Source organism: Nicotiana tabacum, chromosome 5, assembly GCF_000715075.1.
Source record: "Nicotiana tabacum cultivar K326 chromosome 5, ASM71507v2, whole genome shotgun sequence".
NCBI classification, from domain to species: Eukaryota; Viridiplantae; Streptophyta; class Magnoliopsida; order Solanales; family Solanaceae; genus Nicotiana; species Nicotiana tabacum.
In genome coordinates, this window is record NC_134084.1 from 159,202,322 (window position 1) to 159,208,588 (window position 6,267).

General features: G+C 35.9%; 1 long non-coding RNA gene across 3 annotated transcripts; it reads right to left on the reverse strand.

The window, feature by feature from the left end:
• Positions 1-1,925: 1,925 nt before the first annotated feature.
• Positions 1,926-5,506, reverse strand: LOC107793224 (uncharacterized). Of its 3 annotated transcripts, none has more exons than XR_001649664.2 (6): positions 5,297-5,506; positions 4,965-5,133; positions 3,535-3,766; positions 3,394-3,449; positions 2,772-2,871; positions 1,926-2,156 (listed from the first exon to the last, which is right to left on the reverse strand). It is a non-coding gene; the product is annotated as an uncharacterized LOC107793224 (long non-coding RNA). The 3 variants fall into 3 exon arrangements; XR_001649662.2 differs by having other exon boundaries at positions 3,535-3,715; positions 5,297-5,505; XR_001649663.2 differs by having other exon boundaries at positions 3,394-3,456; positions 3,535-3,715; positions 5,297-5,505.
• Between the last annotated feature and the right edge of the window lie 761 nt (positions 5,507-6,267).

Genomic DNA, 6,267 nt, shown 5'->3' on the forward strand with positions numbered 1-6,267 from the left:
GTATGCAGTCCGTTACACCAGCTTGGCTAGACATGCTCCAGCCTTAGTTTCTACTATTCACGAGAGGGTTCACCAGTTTATTGAGGGGCTTATTCCCAACATCAGGTCTAGCATGGCTCGTGAGTTGGAGATGGATATTTCTTATCAGCAGGTGGTGAGCATTGCTAGGAGGATAGAGGGTATGCATGCTAGGGAGAGAGAGGACAGGCGGGGCCATAAGAGAGAGGGCAGGCGAGATTAGGAGAGAGAGTTTGAGGAGGCGAGGAGGCCTCATAGATCGGGGAGATCTGATGGTCCTTATTTTGGAGATAGGGTGCGGCATGGTTGAGGTTTTGTGGGTCAGCCAGTTCAGTTCGCGCTTCAGGCTTTACATAGTGACTCAGGTGTTCATGGGTCTCGGGGTACCCGTACCGCACAGTTCCGACAGCCTCATCAGCAGAGAGGGTGCTTTGAGTGTGGAGATACTAGCCATATGGTGAGATACTGTCCCAGACTTTGGGCGGATGTGTCACAGCGAGGTATTCATGTGAGTAGAGGGTGCCCAAGAGGGGGAAGCCCGACTCGTTGATGTGTTTCATATAGTAGGCTTGAGGCCTCCGCGCCTAGTTGAATGTCATTCAGGTATGATTTCGGTTTGTTATATAGGAGCACCATCCGTAGTTCATTACAGTTCTGCTTATTGGGGTGAGTTCCCCTATTTGTTGCTCCATTTATGGGTGCGTTTCATGATTAGCACTCTGTTTATGTAATTACCCTATTAGGAGGTTCTATGAGTGATAGTCGTGTCTATCGTCTATTTCTAGCCATTGTCGGGAGTTATGAGACTACTAGTGAATTCTTGTTGTCCTTTTCGGTAGGCTTGATATGATTTATGAGTATTTTGTCTACGAGCCGCGATGTTTATGCTCCACCGGTGTGGGAGCCAGTACTTGTTGTAAATTGTGACGGAATTGATCTAGTGAGAGTTTCCAGCTGATTTGATGTGTATCATACTTGTGATTTAGAGTGGAGGGCGGGACCCTCATGATTTCATGTGTTTTGATGTGTTGAGACTGGGCTGTGTACTGCGGCGAGAGTTATATCAATATGAGATCCTTGTGATTCTTTTATATGCCTTAATTCCTTCTTGTTAGATTGTTTTGTAGATTGGTGTTGATAGAAAATTTGTGCTTGTCTAGCTTGTTTGATAGAAAATTTGTGCTTGTTTGGCTTGTTTGATAGTTCCCTTATGTGTTTCCCTTTTCATATTCAGTTATTTTCTTTCTATGCTTCTTGAGTTTTAGCTTGTGGGGTCACTACCAGAAAATATGTCTATGGCAACACAGAGAAATCCGTTGCAACAGCCACTTAAAGCGTTATCATAGCTCTGTTGCAACGGTTTCTAGACCACCAGATCGCGTGCCAGTAGCTCTACGGCAACGGTTCCTGTAACGGTTAGTTTTGACCGTTGCTATAGTCACATCTACCGCAACGGTTATTTATCTCCCATTAGGCAACGAATAGTTTTGCTATTGCAACGGTTTAAAACCGTTACCATAGTTTTAATGCAAGGGTCATATAAGCTATTGCAACGGCTAATTAAAGATATTGCTACAGTTTTGTAATGCTATTGTAATGGTTTTACTCTATTACTACGGTTTCTTATAGTCGAGCAATAGCTATTCATCGGGGAATAACCTAGTGCAACGGTTTACATATCCTATTAGAACATTTTCATGATCTATTGCAACGGCTTACATTGTCTTCTAAAACATATTTTATGGCCTATTGCAACGGTTTTGGTGGCCTACTGCAACGGCTTAATTGCAACAATGATATACACCTGTTTATATATAAATATTTACATATACAATAAATTACAATGCACTAAAATTTATATAAATAACAAAATAAAACTATAAATCAACAAATCATAATCTAAAAATCAAAGAATATTCTCCATGTGTAAAATAGACAAATAATGTTTAACAATTCAAAAGTTAGCATACATAAGTTAAAAAAAATTGAAATTAAAAAAACTCCCTAGAACATAGGTCTTTATAGACCAACAAGCAACAACAATAATAACTACGCCTCAATCCCAAACCAATACTCTTCAATAAAGTTTTCACTGCTTTCATCTTTCCATTGCTTGTTTGCTTCACCAACATATTCAACTGGCACAAAAGTATTCCGAGGGAAGGAAAAAGAAAAAGAAAATATTTTAAGATAAATCAATAATTAACAAAGGGTAAAGAGTAAGATACACCCAGTAAGAGTCCCTTTTAATAAGACAGAAGAAATAAGCACTAAGATAGAAGAAGCAAAAAACATAAATGTCGACAATCCATAAATACTAGTTTGCATAAATTTTGCTTCCAAAACATAACGTAAAACAGTAACAATAAAATGATTTGATAGCATCTTAGAGTAAATAAAAAGAGGTAGTTGAATTCTGAATTCTTATAGAAATTATATAGACATGGAAAGAAGCTGTAACAAAGTGTTCCTCATTACAATCAGTTTGAGATCAAAGCCACCTGATAGAGTTGTTAAATCTAAAGGCTGCTCTAGTTCCTAATCATTAACAACAGCCAAAATGCACTCCTGCTTGGAAATTGCTCAAGTTTTCTCTTTTAGGGGTGTATGTGACTTATACTCCTAAAAAATAAAGCAAGGTCTCAAGTGGCATTATTTCCGTTAAAAGAGAGTTATCCACAAAACAACAACCACATACATAGTATATTCTCATATGTGGGATCTGGGAAAAGTAGTGTAACTGCAAACCTTACCTCTACCTTATGCAAGTAGAGAGACTGTTTCCAAAAGATCCTCGGCTAAGGCAAGCACCGTCGCAGCAATAAAGAAAACTGAACTATAAAAATATTAGACCTGCAAACTATCATATATTAATAATTGATTGCTAAACAATATACTGTAAAAAAGGAGAAAAAAACATAACCATTTATATTGCATTTTCATATTACCACCTTGTCTTTTCAACAATTTATTGCTCATGTGGGCTTCAACTTATATGGATGCACTACCAAATACAACTAAACATAGTCAAAAAGTCCAAGCATTAAGACATATGATATGCTTGAATCTACAATGTAAGAGAATTTTCTACCAGCAGAAACCTTTGCAAACTCAATAAATCTTGCAATCAGCTTCAAATTAACTATTTCTTGAAAAGAAAAGGATTTTACTTATTAAGAAAATTCCCATCGTAGTAAACAACTAGAGAGAAAAACACTACTACTATTTTTCCGTCAAGCATTAACTCAAACTACAATTACAACCTTACGATTACAACAACTATACATACACTAAGCAAAAGAATTTAAATAAGTTTTGGGCTTAAATTTATGATCAAAAAAAAGAAAAAAATAAAAGAAAGAGAGAAGTCAATACCTTGAGTTATGCTGATTAGCAAATGTTTCCACTCTTCAAAGAAACCAAATATTTCGCTGCAAACTTAGCATCAGAAAACTCTTAAGTATAAGGATCTCAGTGGTATTAGAGAAGAATCCCATTCATAGTTAAATTTTTTACCTGACAATACACTTGATTTCAGGAAGACATTCATTGGTGAAGTCTTTGCAGGTTTCTCAATAGCATAGTACCAACTAAGGCAAGTTAAAATTATTCATTGAAGTCGTAGAGATATATGGACCAAAACAGTCTTTTATGCCCTTCCACCTTGAAATTTGAAGAAACGGCTTCTCTGGAAGAACTGTAGATTTTTACCAACAAATCCTATGTCCATTAAGTGTTTCATAAAAACCTAAAACAACTGAAATTTTTTAGAGAGTTGACTGCACGATTGAAAAGCTTGAATAAAGTAATTCTATTGTAAATACTAAATAGAATCAGGTGAAGCCATATTTTAAGATAGTAATATTCTTTTGATGCAGAGCCTTTTCTACAACATCTCCTCGGATGTGTAAAAAAAATAGTTGTTGGTAGGTTCTAAATATTCATGTAATCCTCATTATATTTATTCCTTTTTCTTATTACAATAAAAAATATTGTCGCAATCCTAAATAAGTTGGGGTTAGCTATATGAAACTTCACTAACTATAATATACAAATTGCGGATAAAGCATAAAAGGAGTTTACAAAGCTTCTCACCACTCAAAACGAGACATTCATCTGTCTCTTCACAGTTTGAATTAATTTATTTCATGTTTGCATAAAAGGAGTGTACTTACGTTTAAATTAAGCTCTTTCATGATTGTGTGCTAAATGCATCCCCAATGATAGTTATAACAGCAAGTTTTATCTAACATAAGAGAACCACAGAAGGTAACCAATTTTGAGAGAACTACCCTATGCGTAGGAGTTCAACACATTTAGAACAAAAGGCGAATGGAAGAAAGTACAAAAATTAGAAAAAATTGTAACCAAATCTAAGAAGAAGATACGAGAGGAAAGTAAAAGCTTTAAGGCTAAACTCGTGAATCAATAAAAAATAACTATAGTGATATCAAATCCATTGCACCACTACAAAATAAATCATAAGTAGAAAAGAAAAAATAAAGTGAATCATGCAATAATGTATGTACTTTCCTCGCTCTCTTCCTTTATCAAAGTGAGTGTACATTCTCGAATATCGCCGCTCACCGGGTAGCATCCTCATAGACGTAAACAGAAATTAGTATAAAATGTTCAGTTTTATTGAAAAAATCAAGAAGAAAAAGGAAGGAATTATAGTATAAGGAAAACCCTAACAGATCCCAATTTCTTTACCCAAACCAATTCATTAAGCCAAGCTAAACCAAATAGAACATATATTCCACTATTAGGATTGCATAAAATTATTGACCAAAAAAATCATTCGCAATACATATATCAGCCAAAATTTTCCAATCAGCTCAAAATGTTAATACGCTTAAACATTGCGAATCTATAATTCAAAAATAAAAATTATAACATATTGTTCAATCGGGCAGTAACAGCTCGAAGCTTAGAGTAAACCTTACCAGTAGGAGAGCCCAATATAATGCTACAAAGTGAACCCCTAGCGAACTTAATACTCGAAAATGATCTCAATATATGTATCTTTGTATCTGCAATCACAATGCTCGTCTTTTTCGCATTCTCTATAGCAAATCTCATTTTCCCTCCTTTCCCCAACAATCTCCAATAGCCCTAAATAAACAAATATACAATTTATATTCCATGCTTAAATCAAAAGCAAAACAATAAACTCAATAAGAAATTAATAAGCCGAACAAGAAAGGAATGATTAAAGAAGAAACCCCCAAAATCCTCATGGAGGAGAAACCTAGATCTGAGCTCTTTCATGACCTACCTCTTCTTGATGTTCAGCGACCTCCACAAGACTGAGAGTGTTTTAGCCTACTTTGATGTGATTGAAGCTATATGCATTTTGAGATGTATTCTTCAAATACTTTCTTCATCTGTGATTGAAGCTACAAAGAAGTGTTTGAAGCTATGCGTTATTTACTTCTGAGAGGGGTAAAACTTTGTTTTGATATGTTTCGAAGCTACCTGGGTTTAAGAAAAAAAAGTGGGCCTAAAGATATTAATATTATTATTATTAAGAATAAAAATAAAATTTTTTTGGGCGGGACCATCAAAATTAGAAGGAAAAATAAGGAGGGAGCTAATAACCATTCCAATTGGCATTTTTACCAAAAACCCCTATTACAACGGTTACCAAAATCGTTGCAACAAGTACCCATATCGCAATGATGCTTAAACTAATGCAATGGTTTAGCGGCAAAAGTGTTTCAATAACACCAAACCCCTTATGCAACGGTTATAACCGTGGCAATAGAACTCTATTGCTACGGTTATGTAACCGTTGCGAAAATATCCATTCCCAAGAGTCTAGTTTCTAGTAGTGGGTGTGTGCCCATTGGTATTAGCTGAGATTTGGTGATTCGGGTGTTCAGTTATGTGGCTTTCATGGTTATTGTATCGTCGCCAGTGTTGGGAAGGTTTGAAATGGGTTCCTATTGAATATGAGGCTTATGACCGGTGCTAAATTTGATTTTGGGCGAATATTATGATCAGAAATATTACTGTGGGCCTATATGTGATGTGTCATGTTGTAAGGTTGTACTCTATGGGTGTTGGTATGAATTGATGCAGCTGGTTGAGATTGATACCGGGTATGGATTTTGAATCGGGTCTTTTGAAAATGGATGGAAGGTGATAATTTTGGTTCTAAGGCTTATTGGTATTGCTAAAAAGGCTAAATTTCAGTTGAGATGGTGTCGTTAGGCTTATGGGATTGGGGTGACGTGGGATCACTCG